The sequence below is a fragment of the Malania oleifera genome, chromosome 6, assembly GCF_029873635.1.
Source record: "Malania oleifera isolate guangnan ecotype guangnan chromosome 6, ASM2987363v1, whole genome shotgun sequence".
Lineage (NCBI taxonomy): Eukaryota > Viridiplantae > Streptophyta > Magnoliopsida > Santalales > Ximeniaceae > Malania > Malania oleifera.
In genome coordinates, this window is record NC_080422.1 from 110581494 (window position 1) to 110608001 (window position 26508).

At 35.1% G+C, this 26508-nt stretch overlaps 1 pseudogene; it reads right to left on the minus strand.

Moving 5' to 3' along the window:
- Positions 1-23763: 23763 nt before the first annotated feature.
- LOC131157397 (histone H4-like) lies at positions 23764-25910 on the minus strand (annotated as a pseudogene).
- Between the last annotated feature and the right edge of the window lie 598 nt (positions 25911-26508).

Below are 26508 nucleotides of genomic sequence, written 5' to 3' on the forward strand. Positions count from 1 at the left end.
ATACATGTCAGATACATAGTGACGAAAATAACATGCTTACCCCCCTATATGTCCTCAAGATCGGTATCATCCTCACTTTCTAAAGTGTCTTCCTCTTCACTACAGTACTCGACCCCTGTTTCATCTTCCTCATCAGTTTGCTCATCGTCGATGAAGTGAACATCTACAAAATGTTCAATTGTAATGTCAGCAGTCCCTACGTGTTTTGTCGTGGCACCATCCCTTTGCAATGGTATAGGATCGGCACCTTCTTCAACAACATTTGTAGCAGATTGCGCTGCTGCACTGACAGATGGCTCATCTTCTTGGAATGCAGTCTCACTAACACTCATCTCACCATCTATAACTTCTACAATAGCATACAAACTTTGGGGAGGAATCTTTTGGGTCACATACCATTCACTATTCAATTTGGTGTCTTTAATGTAAAACACTTGTTCTGTTTGCGTCGCAAGCACGAAAGGGTCATTTTGATACCAGGTCTTGCTAAAATTGACACTGGTAAAGTAGGCATCGGTGTTTATCCCAGTCTTTTTATTGCCGATGTCCCACCAAGTACACTTGAACAGGTGGACAAGTCTGTTTTCTCCATAGCTAAGCTCTATAATGTCGTCCAGCACACCAAAGTAGTCATTTCTTTATCTCCTTCTATGCCTAGCACTGCAACCCCACAATTTTGGGTTCTTCTATGCAATTCGAGGGACTTTGTATGAAATCGTAAGCCGTTGACAATGCAACTGCTGTAGCAGTTAACTCGTTGATCGGGGCCACATGCCAATGCGTACAAATCTTTACTTGCCGTTGGTTCCTTATTGTAACACATGACTTCCATCTATTAAATAAACAAGAGTTTAGAAGAATAAGCCGTCAATAGTGAAAACATACATTGCTTCTCACTCAAGCAGTATTTGTTACTTACACGACTCCCAAACCAATTGATAAATTCCTTCTTATGTCTTTCGTCAACATTCCATTCATTTTAGGCTAGGAGTTCAACTTTATGTTCGCTATATGCAACAGTAGTACATGTTAAGTCAACTAAGTATATAATTATGCATATGTAAATACAATGCAAAGTAAGGAGTTTGGAACCATGTACTCGATATATGGAACAGTTTCATCACAATTATTGAGGACGTAAAAAAGAGCCTTTTGTAGGTCGTCCATATCAATGAAATCATAAACTCGTGCACTGAGAGGCCGAACATTTTCTCAAAATATAGAGCTCCTGGGTTCTTCATCTTCGACATTAATAGCATGAAAATCTGCATTTCGCTTCTCACAAGTGAACATTGTGTCAATATCATGTAGATACATTGAGCAAAATGCAAAACATTCACTGTCAATGTATGTCTCAATGATTGAACCTTCTGGTCGTGCCTTATTGCGCACGTACCCCTTCAAAGTGGACAAGAACCTGTACATTTTACATAACATTATAAACTTGTAGACACAATAAAGAAAAAAAATAAAAATAAGGAAATCACGTGACCACTATACAAGGAATTTATAATTTACCTCTCAATAGGATACATCCAACGATATTTAACTGGTCCTCCAATTATGGCCTCCCTTGGTAAATGGACGACTAGGTGGAACATCACAATGAAGAATTCTGAAATATTTTCTCCAACTTGCATAGTATGGTCACGATGTCATCCTCTAACCGTTCAAGTATGCTTATGCTCAATTTTTTAGAGCACAACTGCCGAAAAAAGATTCTCAACTCAATTAGCACCGAGCGAACATCTTTAGTCAAGTGTTCACGAAGGAAAATGGGTAGAACCCATTGTCGAAGGACGTGACAATCATGACTTTTCATTCCTAGCATCTTCCCTTCCTTTGTGTTTATGCATCGAGTTATGTTCGATGCATATCCATCGGGGAACTTCACTGATTTCAACCATTCAAAGAATTTATTCTTCTCATCCTTCGAAAATGTGTAACAAGCTGATGGCATGAGAATTTTGTCCCCATCATGAAACAGGTGCAACTCAGACCATATTCCCACATCTTCCATATCTAGGCAAGCATTTGTGGTATCCTTTGTCTTCCCATTTATATCAAGCAATGTACCAATGACATTCTCACAAATGTTCTTTTCGATGTGCATGACATCCAAGTTGTTGCGTAGTAGAAGATCTTTCTAGTATGGCAACTCGAAGAAGATGCTTCTCTTTGTCCAATTCAACTCTAACTCAACGCGTTTTCTTTTTCTACTGGTCGGTGGTTTCCCAAATTTCACATCTCCGATCAACCTTAACTAGTTTAATATCTCTTCCCCACTTAGTCGCTTTGGCGGTGACCTTCGTTCAGGTTTTCCATTGAAGTTTCTGACGCCACGAGTCCTCCAAGGATGTCCAGTTCGTAGAAAACGACGATGACACATAAAGCATAAATTGCAGTCATGCTTCAAGGATAAGGACCCAACATCCTTATTAGATACTGGGCATGCTAAGTAACCTTTTGTACTCCAACATGAAAGGTTTCTATATACGGGGAAATCATTAATTGTCCACAAGACTGCAACATGCATCTAAAATGTTGTCCCGGTTTCCACGTCGAATGTCTCCACTCCTTTTTCCCATAATTCTTTCATCTCGTCAATTAACAGACGCAGGTAAACATCAATATCATTACCAGGTGCTCTCGATCAGGGAATAAGAAGAGACATATAAATGAAAGGTTCTTTCATACATCGCCATGACGACATATTGTATGACATCATCATAACTGGTCACATGTTATAAGGGTTGTTCATGTTACCGAAAGGATTGAACCCATCTGAAGCAAGGCCAAGTCCGATGTTGCAAGGATCACTAGCAAACCACGGATGCATTTTATCAAAATCGGCCCAAGTTTCAGAGTCCGCTGGATGGCTAAAGGTGTTTCCATCTCGAAGACATTTCTCTTGATACCATCTCATATCTGTAGCAGTCTTTTTGCACATATACAATCGTTGTAGCCGTGGGATTAATGGACAATATCGCAAAACTTTTTTTGGGGATCTTTTTACCCTTCCTCTGATTAGTTGTATACCTCGGTTCACCACATTCTGGGCACTCGTTCGTATTTTCATGTTTACCATAAAAGAGTGCACAATCATACCTACACGCATGTATTAGAGTGTAACTGTATTAACCCTAAAAAGGGCTATACAAGATTAGTGTGGTGATTCCAAATAAATAAATAAATAAATAAAAATTAATTAATTAATTGGATATAAAAAAAGAAAAATAAATAAATAAATAATTAAAATTTATTTTTATTTTTATTAATAAAATATATTATTATTAATATTAATTAAATTTATTATTATTATTATTATTATTATTATTATTATTATTATTATTATTATTATTATTATTATTATTATTATTATTATTATCCCTCCTGAAGTAGAAGCTTTAGGAGGTGTCAAAAGTTAAAAAAGAAGAAGAAGAAGAAGATCCAGGGCCTGCGCCTGAACTCTCTCTCTCTCTCCTCTCATTCTCTCTCCCTCTCTCCTCGATTTCGTGGCGGATTTTTGCTCGATCGAAAATTGGAAGATATCGCTGGACTCCATTCTCCACTACCGTCATTTCTACCGGAGCGGATCGGTAGTAGGAGCGGCATAGACGTATCTCCTAGGGTAAGCCCATTTCCCTCTTTTCTTTAATTTCTTGCAAATTATAAGCCTGATTGACGAATGAACACCATCACGAGAATCTAGGGATGATTCTCTACAAGTCTAGTGGGACGAAATTCTCATGGGGTTGTCGTGGGCAAAATCCCAAATTTGGGGTACATGGGTTATTAAGGGGCTTATTTTTAATTAATTAGGATTAATTTAGAAATGCTAAAATGTTGAGCATCTGGCGTTGAAGTAGAATTTTCAGAATTTAGGGTCTGAGTGAGCGCCAGGGTGTAATTTTAGGACCCGCAGGTAAAATTCAGAAAATTAAGTGGGGGTGTTAAATATTAGTTTAAATGTTAATTTGGAGTACATAGGGGGGCCTAGGGAAGGCTAGATGGGTATTATTTTGGGGAAATAGGTTAATTAATCTGGGAAAAATGCAAATTGTAAGAATTAAAAATTTCAGGCGCCAAGGGCGTGGGATTTGGGGTTCTAACGAGACTCTCAGTAAGTCAGGTAAGGGAAATAAATTATAATAGTATTTTTAGAATTACTGTGTGAATTAATATGTGAAAATAAACATATGGTATTTTGCTTGAAAAATTATTATGATATAAATATTAGATAAATTGTGTGGCATTGAGTAATATTAAATTGTGATGCTTTGCAGTGTAAAATTAACATATTATGAATATTAGATAAAAATTGTGTGGCACATGACATGTATTGAAAAATGTGAAATATAATGATATGTATTTTCTGAGAAAATATTGAAATGAGAATTGTTGATATGATATTTATACGTGAGTATAAATTATGTGCATGAAAAATGAGTTTGTATAAATTATTTATACGAGTATTTTGGGAAATGTGGAAATATGTGAAATATGATATATATTATTATGATATGATGAAATGTGCACAGAAAATGATGAGAATATTTATATTAAATTGAATTAAGATATACTGAAATATGATTGATGATATGCCAACACCGCACAATAATTGCGGGTGGGTGGTTATTCTTTCCTACTGATGCTGTTGGGGAGGTATGCTCAGTATGGAGACTCTGTGTGTGTGTGAAGTTCCTACTGATGCCGTTGGGGAGGTATGCTCAGTATGAAGATTGTGTGTGTGTCTGTGTGTGAAGTTCCTACTGATGTCGTTGGAGAGGTATGCTCAATATGGAGACTGTGTGTGTGTGTGAAGTTCCTACTGATGCCGTTGGGGAGTTATGCTCAGTATGAAGATTATGTTTGTGTGTGAAGTTCCTACTGATGTCATTGGGGAGGTATGCTCAGTATGGAGACTCTGTGTGTGCGAGAAGTTCCTACTGATGCCGTTGGGGAGGTATGCTCAGTATGGAAATTGTGAATGTGTTGAGAATTGGAATTATGTGATTTAATGTATTATGTAAAGTACATAAATGGGAATTTAGGTATACATAGATATGTAATGAGTTAAAATGGAAAATGATTATGAAAAATGAAAGAGTGTGTGTTTTATAAAATAAATAATTGAGGCGAAGTGAAACTCTCCGCCTGAGGGCTTACTGAGTAAGGTGAGTGCCCTGATAGGTATTAGATGTGGCCATTCCTGGCAGCATAACGTGTTAGGGTAGAGGGAAGCTACTTGTATGAGCGGACAATCTTCCCTATTCTCAGGAACTTCGCGAGTAAGTATGTGTGTTGGAAATGAATAAACTTGAGAAATAATTTTAAAGCTTATAAAATCTTGTGTTGTATATCTATATGATTATGAGAATGTGAATATTAGTGTATTTTCTCAAATGAAATGTTATTTTGAAAAAAAAAAAAAGTAAAGCATGTTATAACTGAACTCATATGGCCACACGCTGTAAATAATTTATTCCTTCATACTGAGATGTATCTCACCCAAATTATCTAAATTTTTTAGGGAATAGGGATAGACCAGGTGATAGAGCTCCGTGATCATAAGGAGCTGGGACCCTGACACACAGGGTGAGTTTTTGGATTAGAGGGTGTGTAATTTCCCCTAGAGTTGAGTAGTTTTTAAGTTTGTGATAATGATGTATATGTGTGTATGTAGATACTCTGGATATTGTATTCTGAATGATATAAATACACTGTCTTCCGCTGTTAGGTTTTATAAAAAAAAATGACTTTTTACCCGGTACCCAATGCGGGTCGGGTCATACAAATGATAGTAGGATTGTTGACGTGGCCGATTTGTGAATGTTATGGATGACGTGTGATTATTTATTTATTATTGAAAAAAAAAATTGTGTAAAAATCGGGGCGTCACAGTAACCGAGACCCAATTCACGCATGTATGTCTTCGCCTCATAAAAAGACTTTGGAAGTGCTTCACCATCAGGCAGTGCTGCCTTAATAAGGCTTAAATGCATGTTGAATGCGCTGTGAGATAACCCATGCATTGTACTTGCATGAAGCAACTTTATCAAAAACTCTAATTTTGAGAACTTTTTACAGTTTGGATATACGGACACCTGTGCATCCCTCATGAGATTAGCAAATGGTTTACCGAGTCAATTCAACGTACTAGCATCGCAAGGTACGGTACCTGCTGAAGTAGATTCATCACCAGTACGCGACACAGGCACATCGCCCGTGTCCATTACAATCCTTTGCAAGTCACCTAACATTTCACTTACCCCTTCCGAACAGGTATCACCACCTACTATATTTGCCCCCTCATCTTCATCGTTATCATCATCGCTCTGAACTGTGTAATCTTCACCGTGGAACACCTATGTTGTGTACCTTTTCTCCATTCCAAAGTCTAATAAATGTGAATGGACCAAATCAATGTGTTTGAATGTTATGTTTTGACATTTCTTGCAAGGACACCTTATTCTACTGGCTTTGTCTGCACAAGGACGCGCGAACTCTATGAAATCATGTACCCCTTTCACGTATTCTGTCAAAAACCTACCCTGAGCGTTCATCCAACTCTTATCCATGTTCATTAATTACCCTATAACATGTTCAAGTAAATGGTATTCATTACATTCTCATAATGTTTGTAACGTATACATCGTGAATCCTATAATCAACCATCATACTCTAAAGGGTACAGATCCTATCCCATTCAGGAATGTTGCATTTACATTGTGATCAATCGTTCAAATTCCTTCGTTGTAGTCGTTATAAATTTCGGCAGCATCTCCCCATGTCTCTCCAATTACACGAGATGGGGGAAGTGAACATGTTGCTAGTTTTCCATCACTAACAAATTGTCACAACACCCCAATATGCACCCAGAGAACACAAGTAGAGACGCGTTCGATATATATAATGACAATTGACAAAGCGTGAACGATAACAACAATGTAAATACAACTTCCTAAACTGTCCACATTGGACAATCTAAGAATGGTTGAAATATAAACATTACTAATCGTAAGTGAAACAAATAATTAACATGTTCAAGTGATTATTAGTCAACATAATATGACTAATAATCAATTGAAATATAACAATTGATTTGTCTCATATGTACGATTAGGTATGAATGTATAGTAACCATTCTTGGACGGGTATAAGCTTCAATGAATGCATGAAATGACAGTAATTAATTTGGCATTTTACTTCATATTCCATTTAGTTTTTGACCTTTCATTGTACACTTACGATTGTTATTCTTAACCAAGTCTTTTTTATTTTCAATTATAAGCCTAAGATCGTCTCTTTTCTTACGAATTTCAACACGTGAGAGACGCGAGTTAGAATGACTTTAAGTTTTAACTGATCATGCATACATTTCTTTGTACATAATTTTATAATGGACAAACTTTAACGAAATTTCGACAGTATGTCGTCTGTAAATTGAACATTTTCCAAAAAATTATTGTACTAAAACTTGATAGATTCAAGCAAACAAATCACAATAATACGCATAATGCAGATACCAGTGAGTTTGAGCACGCGAGAATCTAATTCCACTACCAGCATGCAATTCATAATGTACTGCATCAGCCATGCAGTTGGCGTTCAACACAAGCATGTATTTTAATAGTTCAATTTGGAAAATAAAACTCCATCCGAACTATTTTAAAATAATTTTAATTAAAATAAAATTAAACTCGAAATGAACTCCAACAATCTCTTCAAAACTCATATATTAGCCTCATTTTCTTTCTAATTTAATATATTATATATATTATAATTGATTTATTAGACATTTAAAAATATAAAACAATCTACTATATTGATTATCTAATTCGATTTGATTTTTTTTTTTGTTTTCATTGTCATTTAATTAGACATTTAAAAATATAAACCAATCTACTATATATTATATATATTATAATTGAATTATTAGACATTTAAAAGTATAAACCAATCTACTATATTAATTGTCATCTGATGGAACATATCCAGGCTCGTACATGCACCTTTCACATAATATATAAGTAGCCCCATTCCAATATTGACCTTTTTGAATTTGACTATGATTGTGTTCGTGAACAAGATATAATGTAAAAAATTATGCCAAATTTACTTTTAAGTGTTCAAAAATATAAATTCAAAACTTAAAATTTACAATGTCTAACATAATGCTAAGTGTTTTTAGATGGTTATTTTGGGAGAGAATTTGGATAAAATTTTCTTATAAGTGACGGTCCACGATTCGTTACTAATAATTGCCTAGTAGTGACGAATTTAGAAATTCGTCACTAATAAGGAAACAATGGTAACGAATTTATAAATTCGTCACTAATATTCTGAACTTAAAATTTTTTCTTTTTTTTTTTTTAAAAAAGAAATATTAGTGACGCATCTAAAAATGCGTCACTATTGGTCTTTTATTAGAAACGAATTTACAACATCGTCACTAATACTATGAAATTAAATTTTTATTATTTGTTTTAAAAAAAGGAAGTATTAGTGACGACTTTCAAATCCGTCATTAATAAGTGACCAATAATGACGAATATATAAATTCGCCACTAATATTCTGAACTTAAATTTTTTATTTTTTTAAAACAGGAAGTATTAGTGACAGTTCTCGAATCCGTTACTAATAATGTCCAATAGTGACGAATTTACAAATTCGTCACTAATACTCTGAATTTAAATTTTTTTATTTTTATTTTTTAAAAAGAAGTTTTAGTGACAGTTGTCAAATCCTAATACTCTGAACTTAAATTTTTTTTTTTTTTTAAAAAGAAGTATTAGTGACGGTTGTCAAATCCTTCACTAATAATAGACCAATAGTGACGAACCTACAAATTTGTCGCTAATACTCTGAATTTAAAAATTTTTATTTTCTTAAAAAAATAGTACTGACGGTTATTTAAACGTCACTAATATTTATCTTTTAGTGACAAATTGAATTCGTCACTAATACCCTAGAAATCGTCACTAATATTTTCCTAGGTTAATTTATGCGCAAGAAATGTTTTCGTACGTTATTTTTCGATTTTTAGTGACGAATTCAATTTCGTCACTAATATGTTCATCACTAAAAACTTGTTTTCTTCTAGTGAGATTGACGCTTGGGAAATGAAAAAGACCTACACAAAATAAAATTGTATGTATAAGTGATATGCGTTACTTATAGTAATCAAGATTTAATTTCACTAAGTTTAGTCATCTTATAACTCTATTATGATCATTAAACTCTCTTATAGTTTTTAAATTTTTGAGTATATAGATTTTTGAGTGTCTTTATTTCATTAAAAAAAATTTAGATCTTAAATTTGGATTTGGATGTATTCGAATAATTTTTAATATAACTTTCCATTACTTTTTATTTAAATCCAATGCAAATTCACATTCAAATCTGAGGTCTCTCCAAAGATAAGGTAATAATATTTTTTATCATAAATACCCTTAGTGACATTCATATATCTACTGCAAACTCACTTCTTTTTTAATACTTACCAAAACACTTCCCTAGTTACTCTATCATAAACTTTATTTAGATAAATAAAAATCATATGCAAATTTTTTTTCTTTTCCCCAAACTTTTCCTAAATTAATTGATAATTTATTAATTATCAATTTATTTAATTAGTTTGATAACTTAATATGTTTATCAATTTAAAACAAGTTTCACTCGAGTTGAATTTGAGTTCAAGTTTGCGCTTGAACTTGACTCGTTTATTAAAGTAAAATAAGTTTTAGTTGATTTGAGTTTAAGTTATATATATGAAATGAACCGAGTTCAAATAGAAAACTTTATGCTCAAGTCAAACTTGAACTCATTTTTTAATAAACAAACCAAGCTTACTAGCCATAACTTCACTTATTTGTAGCCCTAGTTTTGATTCGTATTGTTTGTTCTTTATATTTGTTTTTGTACGCTGAATAAACATATTATGAAAATTATTTATTCATATTGTTGGTTTTTTAGTTATTTATTGAAAAAAATAAAAATTAAATTTATAGTTTCAGATGTTTTAACAACCTACTCTTAAGATACTTTAATATCTACAATTTGAAACATAATTTTAATTAAAATTGAATAAAAATATGTAATTAAAATAAGCATTCATAGTTTTTTTTTTAAAAAAAAAACTCAAAATGATAAAAGTCATCTAAAAGTATATTTATTTTTCTCAATTATCATGTCATAATTATGTAAAACAAACTTAATAATATTTATTTTTATCATAATATTTTCAAGTTGTGTTATTTTATAATTTTATTATTTTAGTCATATTATTTTGATTATTGTTTGATTCATAGGCAAAACCCAACATTTATTCAATCAAGTTTATTTATTTTAGTTTTAAAAATATTAACTAAACATGTTGTTGGTTTTCAATTCATACCTTTTCATTTTAATTTTTAATTTTCATAATTTTTTTTTATAATGATACCAAAAATAATTTTTATCATAATAAGCACTAAGCTTCTTTTATATTTTTTTTATCAAACCTCTCAATTAGCTAGAAAAAATAATAATAATTATTCCCAATTCTCTTAATTTATTTTATCAATAGAGCATACCACAAGTCTACAAGTTTTATTAATTTAATACTTTTCAAATGGTGTAATTTTGACGATTATATTATTCAAATTTCATCAAAATCTTTGTCTATATATGTCATAAAAGTTGAAGCTAAAATTTTAATAATTTTGTATGCATAATTAGATTTTTGAAAAGCTAAATATGATTCATAAACATTTTAAAAACTTACTATGCAATTTATCTCTGTTGCCCTCATTCGCCAATATGCCATTATATTTTTGACTAATAAAAATTTTATTTAGACATTTGAGTTGTATTTAAAGAAAAAAAATATTTTGAAAATGAAATTTAAATATTTAGATCTTCACACAATGCATCATGCTTAGATTAGGCGCATCTCACATTAACATGCTATAAGGGAGCATAAAAATCCAATGAAATTCATGCATAAGGCATGGGAAACAACATGCATTTCATTCTACAAACTTAATAAAATGATACCCTTCCACTCAATTTAGATGAAATAAATTAAGATAATAAACAACATGCAAATAGAAAAAAAATTGTTACTGTATCAAACAAACATGATTCTATAAATATGCTAAAGAACATAGAAATACAAAAACGATTATATAATTCAAACAAATAAATTTCATGTATGTTTTCGTTTGGGCAGTATCATAAAAAATAAAATTCAAATACAAAAAAATCCTAACCTTAAAGAAAGGCGTTTTTAAATGAAGCCTTCTGAACAGCAGACTAAACTCTTTAATTAATCAAACGAACTCTTCAATCAAATAAATTAATTTAAAATTTATGAATAAAGTAAATGATGAATTTGTGTCTTACCCCATCTCTTCGAGTTTATATAGCTGCTTCTCAACGGTTGGGCAGCCTCTCCGGCCTCTGCCTTCTTCAACGGTAACCTACTCTGTTTTGCTCCTCCCCGTCTCTCTGCAAAGCTTGCGTAGTACTCTTTGTTCGCGAAGACAATGGAAGGAGGAAGGGCTCTGTAATGGCTGAAGCAAATCTTGCTGGACGAACCAGCGAGATTTGCCACCTGTCGAACGCCGGCTGGATGGGATTAAGTATCCGAAGCAAATCTCGCTGAACGAACTAGGGAGATTTGCCGTGCGTCGAACGCCAGTTGGATGGGCATTAAGTACCCGAAGCAAATCTCACTGAATGAACCAGCGAGATTTGCCACGTGTCCATGCCAGCATGCTTTATCAAAAGTAAATCTCGCTACTTGGAGTAGCGAGATTTGCCACGCGTCCACACCATCATTGTTTCTCAAAAGTAAATCTTGCTACTTGGAGTAGCAAGATTACGTCAGAGTCATTTTGGGAAATACTTCTCAGAATGGGGTATTATTTAATATATATATATATATTAAAAAAGTTAAATAGGAAATAACTCCATTGATGCAAACTGTATTGGATTTTTTTTCCTGTTTTATTATTAAAATAAAATAAAATATTAAATAATACTCTATTTGGGAAAAAATTTCTCAATCTTATGCTCACATACGCAGCTTGGTGCTGCAAGATTTAAACATCCAGCGCTTCTGGTGGTGACGCGTGGCAAGGTGCCTAAATAAATCTCGCAGTATCAAGTTGCAAGATTTAAAAGGCCAGTGCTCCTGGTGGTGACACGTGGCAAGGTGCGTAAGCAAATCTCGTAGGACCAATGTAGTGACTCAAAGAATTATGGTATTTAAATAATAAAGAGGGCAAAAAAGGAAATTAAAAAGGGGGCACAACAGGTCTTTGTCGATGAACGCTTCGCGTTCGTTGAAGACATGGCATATTGGGCTCATCGACGAGGGTGTGCTTTGTCGACGAGAAGATACCGAGAAGCTATTTTCCCAACTCTGAAATTCATCGACAAGGAACAATTGTTTGTCGACGAACTTCCTTCATGACCTCGTCGACGAGGTGACGTGGCTCGTCGACGAAGGCCAGTGTATAAATAGCCCTAATCTGGATTTCAGCGTAGATTATTTAGGAAAAATCATATTTTCTCTCTCCTCTTAGGTTTCTCTCCTTTCTCTCTAGCTTTATAGGTCCGTTCTTCGCTGGATCGATGATCCGAAGCAGCCATGACACTCCTGGAGAAGTTCTCTACAAGTCTGCAGGAGTGGATCGTGGGTGGTGCTAAGTTGGAATTCATCCCAAATTCAGGGTAAAAGTTTTATACATATTTGGTCTTCCCTACAGTTGTAGAAAACATAGTACGCATAGAAATATTGAATTTATATTATGGGGGATATTATTTTCAGGGTGTTGAATGGGGAACCCTACGGGTGCAGGACTAATTATTTAGGGGCTTTTTAGGAATCAGGTAAGGGGATAAACTAAGCTAGTTGTTTTCATGAAAATGTATGTATAATTTTACAGCATTTAATTTCAGAAATATATATATATATTAGCATTATGTTTGGGAAAATACTGCTGTAAATGAGATTATATTTTGAATATGTGTAATACCCATTTTGTGTGGCATGAGTAGAATTTATTATGATTTACTGATTTATGGGAATATGATAAATGATACAAAGTTTATTATGATAAATCGACGTACGGTCCCAGAGTTGTTATTATGATATACTGGCGTACAGGCTGAGGGTTTATGTGATAAACTAGCATACGAGTCGAGCTTGAATATGATATGAAGGCGTACGAGCTATGAATGGTAAAATATGAAATGCCGGTGTATGGGCCGATGATTTTCACGTTATATATGCGAAATGATATGATCATATTAACTTGGCAATTATTATTATAAAATAGCCATGAATTATTGTTTGAAATATGTTATATGTTATCATAATCTGGTTGGTTTGGTTTAGGCTTGCACTTGCATGGTATCGTAACTATATGTTCATGATCATCATGATATTGTGTTATCGCTGTCGTACAGGGCAGCGTGAGGATGGATAGTTAATGCAGTTTATTGAAGTGTTGATGCCCCTGGTGTACGAACTAAGTCTAGCAGACCCATCGTACTTACAGACATTTACTTTGACTTAAAAGTGCTTGGCCAACCATTATCAGGTCCCACCTTTAGGTCACATAACCCAATCATGTGGGGGTAAGACATGACACCAGCCAACGAACCTACTAGAGTTTTTTTTTTTATTATTATCATATGAGATGAATTATGTTTATGGAAATTCAGTATGTTCTATCATGACATGATTATATATGTTTTTCCCAGATATGATACAGACAGTTTCACTAAATATGTTTATGTATGGTTTTATGTATAACACAGAAAATACCCATGTTATCACATACTGGTATTAGTTTATTTTCCCTTACTGAGATGTGTCTCACTCCGAATTATATGAACATTTCAGAAGCCCCAGATAGGAGAGCGGATAAAGCTCCGCAGAGATAGTTACAGCTGATCTGCCCTTTATGAAGGGTAAGTACAGCTGATCTGCCCTTTATGAAGGGTAAGTATTTTGATAGGGTTAGATGGATTTTGTGGGAGGTGACACCAGGTGTAACGATCGGAAGAATAATGGTATTTAAATAATAAAAAGAAAGGGAAATGGAAACAGGAATAGAAGGAGGCAACCGACTTCGTCGACGACGTTGCATTTTGGATGGGATAATCCTAAGAAATTTTCCAGGCCTCGTCGACAAGGGTTCTTCAGGATCTCGTCAATGAAGTTCCATCTCGTCAACGAGAAGATACCGAGAGAGGATTTTTGGAAGTCTAAAATTCATCAACGAGGGTTCAGGTTCGTCGACAAACTTTCTACAGGACTCGTCGACGAGGTGACGTGGCTCGTCGACGAATCCCGCAGTATAAATAGTGCTAAATTCATTTTCTTGTCGCAGGAAATTCACCGAAACCCTTTATTTTCTCTCTCTATGGTCTCTCCTTTCTCTCTCTTCGATTTCGGTCCCATTAGTCACCGGATCAACGATCTGAGGCTACCACGACGCTCCTGGAAAAGTTCTCTACAAGTCTACCGAAGCAGATCGTCGGTGGGGCTGAGTTGGAAACCATCCCAAATCCAAGGTAAGATTTTCTACTCAGTATTTGCCTATTTGACAGTTGTAGAAAGCATAGTATGCGTAGTAATACTGAACTTTAGTTCTGAAAAATGTCATTTTCAGGGTGTTGAACGGGGAACCCTGCGGGTGCGGGGCTGTTTGTTTTAGGGGCTTTTCAGGATTCGGGTAAGGGGATAAACTAAACTAGTATTTTATGAAAAATATGTATATTATTACAGCATTTAACTTCAGGAAAATAAATATATTTATATATGTTTTATATTTAAGAAATACTGCTGAAAATGATGGTATGTTAAATATACGAAAAACCTATTTCGTGTGGTATGAGTAGAAATTATTATGAAATACAATTTTCTGAGAATATGATAAAGATATGAATTTTTATAATGGAAAACCGGCATACTAGCCAAGATTTTTATATGTTTGCCGGCGTACAGGCCAAGCTATGGATATGTTTTGCCGGCGTACGAGTCATGCTATATAAATGATTTTTCGGCGTACGAGCCAAGCTATGGATATGATTTTCCAACGTACGGGCTGAGCTATGGATATGATTTGCAGGTGCACGGGCCGATGATTTTCATGATATACGTATATATGCAAAAAGACATGATGATATTAATTTGGCAATTAATAGTATGAAATATCCATGTATCACAGTTTCATTATATGTTATATGCTATCAGAACCTGGTTGACTTGATTTTGGCTAACACTTGCACAGTACCGATGCTATGTGTTCATGATTTATCATGATATTTGTGTTAACACTGCTGTACGAAGTGATGTGAGATTGGATGGTCGATGTGGTTTTAAGAAGTGTGAACGCCCCTGGTGTATGGACCAGGTCTGGTAGACCCATCGGACTTACAAACTGTACTTTTGACTTGGTAGTGGTCGACCAACCATTGTTAGGTCCAGCCTTCGGGCCACACAACCCAGTCATGTGGGGGTAATACATGACAATAGTCAGCTAACCTACCAGGATTGTTTCCATATTATGTTATACAAGATGAATCATATTTATGAAAATCATGTATGTTTTGCAATGATTTGAAAATATATGTTTCCCAGATATGATACAAACAATTATACTGATATGTTTATGTATGATTTTATATAGAACATGGAAATACTCATATTGCCACACACTAGTATTAGTTTATTTCCCTTAGTAAGAGGTGTCTCACCCCAAAATTTTATAAACATTTTAGGAGCTGCTGATAGGAGAGCGGGTAAAGCACCGCTGACTTAGTATTGTTGATCTGCCCTATCTGAAGAGTAAGTTTTGGTAGGGACGGTTGGATTTTGTGGAAATGTCCCTAGATTTTTCTTTTGAGATGTATATACTTAAATATAGTGGATGTAATGACCCTAGTATTATGATGGATGATTTTGTATTTATGATATTATGATTGTATGTTTCCTGTTGTTTAGGCTTCCATTATGTGTTCTGGTGTATCCCTGCTACCTATGGGTCCATGTGGATTATGATCTGCTGGATATATGTTATATTGGTATTATGAAAAAAAAAATCTATGAAAATTAAGCAGGTCGTCACACCAGGACTCTTTTTGGTTGTGTGTAATTACGTGATGGATGTAGTAAACTCTGGTATTGTACTGATTTGGTGTTGTGGTATGTATATGATGTTATGTTTCCTGCTGCTTAGGCTTCTGTATTTTGTTTTCGATGTATCCCTAGTACCCACGGGTTCAGGTTGATTATGATCTGTTAGATTTAGTATTTAGTTTTATTGTCATAAAAGAAAAAAAAATGGTAAAATAAGCAGGTCGTTACAACCAAGCTGTGAGATTTGCTTCTTATCCAATTAAATCTCGCTAGTTCTTCCTGCGAGATTTACCAAAGACATATATATATATATATATATATATATATATATATATATATATATATATAAATGCTTTATACCCAATTAAAAAAATAAAATATTTTAATTTTGAAGTTAATAACTCAAAATGTGTTTTAATTTATAATTGTAAAAAAATTATAAAATATTTTTCCAAGGAAGGCTTTTGAATATACTTCTCAATTTTGTCAACAATTGAATTAGTAATTATTTGAAAAAAAAATTCAAAAAAATAAGTATTTTTAAAAAATAAATATACTAAAAATAATTATAATAAATAAAATTATTTTTAGATAAATATTTTTCTAGATAAGTATTTTTTTTGTAAAAAGTTCTTTTCATTGGAGCATAAATTATTTAAATCTCAAGAAGGAGTTAATTTTTTAAAATATTCCTATTTAATTTATAAAATTTAAAATTTTAGAATTATTTATTCATAATTATAAACTATTATCGTAAAATTGGAGTATTAATCAAAAGAACTTGATATTTACAAATATTTAAAAAAAAATTAGAAGATATTGATAGATATTTACAAATCTAATTTTACTTACTTAAAAATAGGCCTCTAGTTAAATAAAAATGAAAAAAAAATTATTTCAACTTATTTGAGTGGGTAAAATCCTTAAAAATCATACTTCACTCGATCTAATATATATATATATATATATATATATATATATATATATATATATATATATATATATAGCCCATACTCCTATTATTTTGAAAATTATTTTTTATCTATTATTTGTCATAAACTCATAAAAAGTTCACATTATTATTTGTTTTATATTGTCAAGATAAATTAAAACCGAAATTATAATTAGCCTACAAAACAATCAACAAGTAGTAATTAAGTGATCTAAATACACTTAGGAAAATAATAGGTTGGTACCGACTCTATGAAACCAAAGTTATTATAATCACCTCCAACAATTTCACACACTTCTAAAAGTTGCGATACCATTCAAACTTAAAATAACAAAAATTTTCTATCCATTGTCATTTTGAGTTGAGGCTTCTGCACTTTACATGTTGCAACATATATATAACTGTTATGTGTCATTTTTTACATTTGACAGTATTTAATTCTTTGGAGTAAAGGTCTAATCTTTTACTACTTAGTTAAATAAAAGTTATTTTATTCATCTCAATTTAATTTGATATTTATATTCACTTGAGTTAATTTTGAAATCCATTAATTTGTACAGTAGTTGGTAAGTCAAATATCCTGCCAAACAAATTTTTTTTATTGGACCAAAATAAAAACTAGTCACACAAAAACAAACAAACAACTAAGTAGGTAGATAAAATAAATAAATAAATAAACTCAAAGACTAAGTTCAAGAGTATGAAGTGTGCACAAAACACATGGCTATACAAGTGAAATGAAAATAATCAATGATATACAAATGAAATAAAAATAATCAATACTATACAAATGAAATAAAAATAATTAATGATATAGATACAAATGAAATGAAAATAATGCTAAACTACTCGGTGCCGCAGCGAGGTCGTCTTCAGGGTCGTGGTGGTTGTCGTCGGCATCTGCCCTCTCCCTACTGGTCATCTGCATTAGGTGTCCTGTCCCATCGTTCTGGATGTGGATCATCTCCGTCAAGAGGTACTACGTAATCATCATCCATGCGAAGCGCACACGGTGAGAACTGATATAATGTCTCTGGAAGAAAACGAGGCGGCATAGCATCGACCTCCTCCCCATCGAAAATATCGTCCAATAAAAATGACATCGATGGGGTGGTAGTAGAGTCGGATGGGGCGTCAGTCGGTCTACTGGACGGTCCCGCAATATCAGTTGCAGTGGAAGGCGCATACGGTGCTGACGAACCGAACAAGTATTCTGCCTATACAACTGGTGGCGAGAAGATTGGACTCACTGGACGACGAGAGGGGGCATCTTATCCTCCTTGTACCGGAACTAGTCAACCTCCTCATGCTAATACATCAAGTTGAGCAGTTGGGATCCTTCGACCGTTCTCGTGAACAAGGTCCAATGCAGTACTCATCAATCGGTGGATAGCAGGATCTGACGAGATCTGCCTGTAGGATATGAAAATATTTGGTTAACCCATGCAAATCGTAACGTACACATAACAAAAGGAATTGTGAGTTAAAGTCTTCTTACGAAACTCAAATATACAGTAGCGGTCCTGTCGATGAAGCGGCGTGTGATGGACCTATACCAAGTGAAGTATGGGTCATCCGGACGCATCGTACCATCCTACGCCACTCCTGGTACAATGTACTCTTGTTGATGCTCCCACACAGTAACGAATATCGTGTGTGTAGTCACCCAGTCCGTGACCCCCATCCATGCCGTGGAGGTCATCCCCAACTATATCTACCCCCGATGTCAGAAAGCGGTCGGGAATGCCCTGTCGATACCCGAATTGCCACATGACTCGGTTGGGGAGATACCACTCAATAATATGAAAGCATATGAGTGGCACTCGGGCTACCCACACGTCACTCCCGACTGCATAATCAGGAGGTACGTCAGCTAGAATCTCAGTCGTGTAGGGCCTCCACAGGAACTGCACTTAAACATAAACAAAAGTTAAGCGAACTATATGTAACTGAAAGAAAGAAAAAGAATACTATGTCCTATACTTTAATTGGACTATACCTCATGCTGCCGATGTATGTCCAACTCGAACTTGTATCAGGGCAATGTGTGTAGCGTAACCGTTGGTGCCCTTAAGTCATCCCTCCATCTGTATAAGATGAAACGTAAGTTTACAAATTTAATAAGTAGTAGTACGAATTAGTATCCATAGTACTTATAGAATGAACGAGGAGGGATAAATGATGTTCGTACTAACCGGTATGCTAGTGGGAGTGGGTCAACTAGATGACTGCCCTGACTCCTCTGAATATGTAGGAAACCTCGCTGTGTGGGAGCTAAGGACGGAAATCTCTCCCATGCCCAAACCTGTAGTAGGCGAAGTGGTCCAGCAATCTGTTTCTTCGAGTGGTGAGCGGCGCGACACATCTCCCTGTAAAGCCACGCTAAAGTTGCTGACTACGTGTCGAAGGCAGAATCGGTGGTGGTTGCCAATAGGGATTGCGCTGCACTGCAGCAAGAATTCCTGCATGCCGATCTGATATGAGGCAAATGTTGTCCCTATCAGTAATAGTACAAAGACAACACAGAAACCAATTCCATGTGTCCAGACTTTCCTCTTGAACAATAGCAAATGCAAAGGGAAATATTTGCCTATTTGTATCTGGGCACATCGCAATTAGGAGTTTACCCTTGTACGTACAACACAAGTGTGTCCCATCCACACATATAATAGGAGGGCAGTGACAAAAATCCTGAATAGATGCTGCAAACACCCAAAATACAGATACAAATGTTGTGGTGTGCTCACTACCTGGAATAGGAGTCCACCTCCACTTGACAACAGTACTAGGATTGTACGCACACATCGCTTCCATCCACTTAGGCAAAGTTTGATAAGACATCTCCCAATCACTGAATACTTGGGCAATTGCCTTATGTTTGCCCAACCAAACCTTCTTATACGAGATCAAATAGTCGAAGCGACGATCTATGAACTCTTTCAATGTAGCGATTGATGTCGACGTATCACCCCTAATCATATTCATGATCTCCCTAACAATGAGGGACGATGTGATTTGGTTATGGTCCTACAAGAAAAGTTCGTTCAAACACATGTGTGGACCACCATATTGGGTGATTTCAAATAATCGGTGTTTCTTCTGATACATTGCACTCACTCTCCAACCGCAATCAGAGTTCTTACACCTAACAACCCATAATAGTGGGGTAGACTGTACGACGTGGAAGTCATGGTGCGTTCGAGCGTGGTATATTCGCACTACCACTATCAATTGATCTTTTGACCCAAATAACATCCCCTTACTCAGCTCAGACGATTCATCCCAACGAGTTACCTGTATAGGAAGCTCCTTATCACGTGACAAATTTGCAGCATCTACCTCAACTACACCATACATAGGAGGTTCATCCATGAACTGGGCGTTGTACATGGCATCATTCATTTCACGGGGGGTGGGTCGACATCATCGGGGAACTCGTTCGTCCCGTCACCAGTTTCTTGCTCGTACGTGTCATATTGTAAATTAACATCATTCGTGATGTTCATCTCCTCGTCTAACGCGTTGTTCGCAATGGCGAACAATGATTCTGTACATTCTGCTGGAACCTTTTCGCAAACACCATGATCATCCGTGCCAAGAATAGGTCTTTCATATGTCTACGGTTCGAACGACGATCTCGGACATTCGTTTAAATCCACAATAGGCATCCCGCCAACATCCGCACTCGTGTATGGTTCAATACCTTCATCCGTAGTCATATCATAAGGACATGTCTATTGGGTGTCTTCTTCCGCTTTGACCACATGCTCGGCATATGTTCCCGTCTGCCTATTTGCGGTGACACCCATGTGAGGAATGGTTTCAACATATAACTGCACAATTAAATATGTCGTACCTACGTAGTATGCATCCAACACAATGCGCAAACCGTAATCGTCAGTTACAGGAACAGCCTCATAGATGACTATATCATTATACTCTCGCATAGGGTATCTTGCGGTCACCCGCAATGCATATTGACCTGGATCAATATGCAAATATTTGTATATCTTCATATACAATTTATGTAATTTACACCTATGGCCAATTCGAATAGGTCAAACTGGCGAACTACTATAATTAACACCAGCGTCTTCGGTTATAATGTTCCCCCTAGATACAATAATATCGTCACCGGAGCACTGCTTGAGCTTCCTGCCATTTAGATTTGCGCTCGGGAAAGAAAAAAGACTTACACAAAACAAAATTTTATGTATAAGTGATATGTGTTAATTGCCTAGGCATTGCCTTTATAATTTATAATGTCAATTAAAATGTTAACATAATCATTTACTAGTTTTTAAATATAAAATTTTAAAAATTATAAATAAAAATGTTAATTAGAAAGCATAATTTAAAATGTTAACATACTATAATTATTTTGTTGTACATTAATCATATGTTGAATTATAGTAATGTGTAAAAATTTTAATTAAAAATATTAATTGAAAATTATTAACTAATAATGTTAACATAATTTAATAATTATATATTACAATATATTAATTACATGTTGAAATATAATAATGTATTCACTTGATAACAACATGTTTTTACTACTTATAATAAAAGTGACAATCCTAATACTACTTATTTTTATAAGTACTTATATCAATTACCTTGTTCACTATAAGATATTAAGTATTTATTCTTAAGTGATCTGAGTATTAGATCACTTGAAATAGATGATTTTTAGGTGCACAAATATGTCCCAAATTGCCAAATTCGAAGTGCACTAATAAATGCTTTCAAAATTACTATAAATTCTGTAAAAAGTTTTACCAGGACTGCATCATGGACAAGATGAGATGAAAGAGAGTGAACCTCAAAAGAAAGATGAACATGACTGATTTGCCATAGGATTTTTGAACCTAATGGGTCTAACTTGTACATTACAAACTTGGTTGCGGGGTCTTTTGATCACCATGTTTAAAGTTACAAACGTGAATGGAGGTAGGCGCCTAGCTTTGCTACTTTAGTACTTTAGTTTCCAGACTGATAATCCAACTTGTAAATATCTGAAATTGTTCTTATTATAACCATATAATTTCTCTTAGTGTTATGCAAATTTAAATCTCCATTTAATTGTATGAATGTAACCCCTAATTTAGACGATGCAATGTATTTCTAATTCAATAAATTTAGTATGACTTTGTATTTTATATCATATCTTTTACAAACATAGAAAAATGTAATTAGTGTTATTAAAATAGTCAAATTTTGTATTTTCTAACATAATTTGAAGGGATATCGTGTTTTATTCCAAATTATTAAAATTGGAATAATATTAAAATTGAGTATTAAAATTGTTTATAATGTAAGAAATATTACTTACATTTATTATTATTCCAAATTGTTTATAATAGTCAAATATTGTATTTTCTAATTGTTTATTCCAAAATTCTAACATATTGTTACAAACATAATAATATTAATTGAGTATTAAAATTGTTTATAATGTAAGAAATATTACTTACATTTATTATTATTCCAAATTGTTTATAATAGTCAAATATTGTATTTTCTAATTGTTTATTCCAAAATTCTAACATATTATTACAAACATAATAATATTAATTGAGTATTAAAATTGTTTATAATGTAAGAAATATTACTTACATTTACGATTATTCCAAATTATTTATAATAGTCAAATTTTGTATTTTCTAATTGTTTATTCCAAATTTCTAACATAATATTTTCTAATATATTATTACAAACATAATAATATTAATTGAGTATTAAAATTGTTTATAATGTAAGAAATATTACTTACATTTACGATTAACCTGTAAATATTTTCTAACTAATTCATGGTTACTTAAAAGTAATTTTTATTTTTGCTAAATATGTACATACAAATTTTGAATGCTTACACAAATTGTCATATAATAATTTATATTATAGTGGGCTAGCACACAAATCATGCAAAGTAAACATTGACAATATAAGAATTAATTTAATTAAACATTATCATGCTTACACAAATTGTCTTAATTATTTGTCGAAACATAATCTTGATGTTGATAATAAAATTTTGTGAACACGACATTTATATTGCATAGGCACAAGACATGAAAAATAATAATAATGGAAAAACGCAAATAAATGAAAACTGACCTTCGGATTTTCCGGATGCAGCTTATGAATCCAAATGAAACAAATCGAACTCAATGATAAAAATTCGAACTCAGTAAAATCAATCAAATTCAAGAAAATAAATTTTGTTTTACGGTAAATAAAAAATACGTACCCCATTTTCGAGTTTAAATAACTTTCCTTGCGTGGCCGTTCGAATGGTCACCTGTAATCTACTCCCAAATGATCACCTGCTCACCGAACAGTCACCTGCTCTACTGCTGTCCTCTCTGCCTGTCGTCCTCTGCGCTTGCAGACGGTCATCTACAAGGTTTGCGAGTGAAATGAATGAGGAAAACCAGACGAAGCAAATCTCGCAGGATGCACCTGTGAGATTTTCTACGTGTCATATGTCGTGTCATTTCCTAGGAAAATGTCGCAAGACCATCTTACGAAATTTCTGCCACACGTCACTAGCATATTGGGTGACTTTTTAAATCTCATAGGTCAAAGTTGCGAGATTTTCTTGACTAAAACTTCAATTTCCTCGCAAATTTCGCAGCGGGATTACGTGAACATCATGTCGGAAAATTTTTTCGCAAATAGAATATTATTTAATATTTTATTTTATTTTAATAATAAAAGGGGCTTTGGACTGCCTTTTATCATTTCATCATTCACACATTAAATTTTTAAAAAGAAAAATGCAGGGCGACTTTATCCTGTCCCCGGGACGGGACGCAGTCCCATCGGACGGCGGGACCCATCACGGCGACCATCTGACGGCCCTCATCCACCCCCCCAGCCGTCATATCATTATCATCATCAACACCTCAGTAAATTCAATTCACGGAGTGGAAGAGTCAGGAGTCAGTATCCTCCAACCCAGGTCAATTGAATTCAATATTTCAATCTGAGCTTATCAGTTGTGTCACCCCAGAACCTTCACAGTAGGCCAATCACCAGCCAACACCCTTCTCTTCTCTCTCTTCGGCTAGGATGGGACTTGGGGTTTACCCGAGGACCGTGGGGTTTTCGAGGACCGTGCTTAGATTGTCGTGACTTGTGTCGTTCATTCTTCCCACTGTATCTGCTGCGAGGTGTGTCGAATCGAGTACTTGGGGACGTTTAGAGCGAGAATAAAGCGAGACCAGATGGCGAGACCGGCTAATTGCACCGGTCGCCGGCGGCAGTGCCGCAGTTGGGAGGGAGGTGTTTGTTGCAGAAGTTGGGTGCGCGGGAATCGCATGGGGAAAATAAAAGAAGAAGTGCGGAAAGAAGAAAGAGGACCTGATTTGTTTCAGAGAAAGAGGGAACATGTGTAGGTGCCTGTGGTTTCAGATCTGCAAATGAGGAGCTAGTTGGGTATGTTGACAAAGGATGATGGACCAGAGGAGGAGATGGGCATGTGGAGAATCGATCAGTATTCAGTACTCGTCGGAACATTTCTTGAGATCAAAGTTTAATTCGAGAGGGGACGAGAGACTGTCTGACAGAAGAGAGTGAGCACACGCAGGCGATTTGTATAAGGAAGGGGTATACAGTGGCCTTGTGCGTGTGCTCACCTCTCTTCTGTCAGCTTCTCTGCACTGCACCCGCGCCTGCGTTAACCTCACCTACGCCCCTTTCCCCACGCTTCTCTCTCTCTCTCTCTCTCTCTCTCTCTCTCTCTCTCTCTCTCTCTCTCTCTCTCTCCCTCTCCCTGTGGTTGGAGGAGTAGGTCATGGGGGTTGCCAAATGGAAGAAGGTTGATGAAGGGGTTTTCCACAAAAGAGTGTAAGATTTTTCTGTAGCGTCTTTGGAGTCTTCGTCTTGCTTTGTTTTGTTTTCCGATTGGGGATGAATTGTTTTTCTGCTTTTCTTTGTTTTGTCAATTATATCCATATGTACTAACAAATCTAAATGTACTGATTCATTAATTAAATTGTTAAACTGTGATGGAGCTTGAGAGCGTGACTTTTGATGGTCCTCTCATGTAATGAGGAGGACGAGAACTGGATTTTGAAGGTACGACTGGTTTCTGTGCCCATTTAACGGAAAACTACATTTACAATATTTATAGTTTTATATTATTAACAATGCCCATCTCGTTATCAGCTTCTTCTTCTTCCTAAATATTTTTTTTCGACGCTCAACAACTGCAATCTGATTTTCGCCTTAAGAGACTACCATAGCTCACAGTAAAGAGCAAACTCATACAGTTTGTTACAGCAACCAAAAGCATCAGAAATCAGCAATACAACCCGGATCTAGCATTTGCAGCCTAAGCAACAAAGAGCAGAGATGACCAGCTCAACTACCGAAGCCGTAAAGAGTCCTGCCCTGCCTCTTGAGCGCGTAAACAACGTCCGTGGCAGTCACCGTCTTCCTCCTCGTGTGCTCGGTGTAAGTCACGGCGTCGCGAATCACGTTCTCGAGGAAGATCTTGAGGATGCCCCAAGCCTCCCCGTAAATCAGACCGCTGATTCTTTTGACGCCACCTCTCTTAAAGACGGCGAATCGCAGGCTTCATGATGCCCTGGATGTTGTCTCGCAGAACCTTCCTGTGACGCTTCGTTTCGCCTTTTCCCAAGTCCTTGCCTTCATTCCCTCTGCCGTACATTTTCAAGGGCTTTCTAGGGTTTCTGAGATACTCTTCCTCCTCCTCCTCCTCCTCCCCCTCCTTGCAGAACATGCGATGTTCGCGGCGAAGATGGCGCACCCGGGTATTCCTGATTTTCTTCTTCCTAAATTGCCTGTAATTGGGGATTTTTTCAAAATACAAGTAATGGTCTCCCTTTCCCCCTTCCTGAAAAATTTCTAAAAGTTTAATGGTTCGCAGATTTGGGTTCTGCAGGGCAGATTTGTACAAAAAGAGTATACATTTTGAAACGGGTTAGGGTTCATGCTGTTAATATGGGAAGATATGAATGTTTCATTTTCTGGGTGAATACTCCCAATATTATTGCCATGAAGCAAGCTTCTGCGAAGGATGTTTCCTTTATACAGGTTAGGGTTATTTGAATTTGAATACTATTGTAGTTTTTTTTGTTTATTACCTCTATTTGGAGATCAATTCTTTCTTCGTCTTTCTTAGTGTGCCCCTTATATTTACTGTAAAATCTAATAATCGAGACAAAATTGGCGATGCCCACAAGGCTCGTGATGCATTTTACGCATGTTTGGAGAAGGAATTGAACAAGAAACCCTCCGAAATCGCCACGGTTGGCCTCCTGTACCCGGTGGAATGCAGCGACTCTAGGGCTGAGTTTGTGAAACACTGACGACCCAGCTGGGTAAAATTCTAATTCCGGCAATTGATTATTGGCATAATTTTGCAATTGTATAGACCTGATT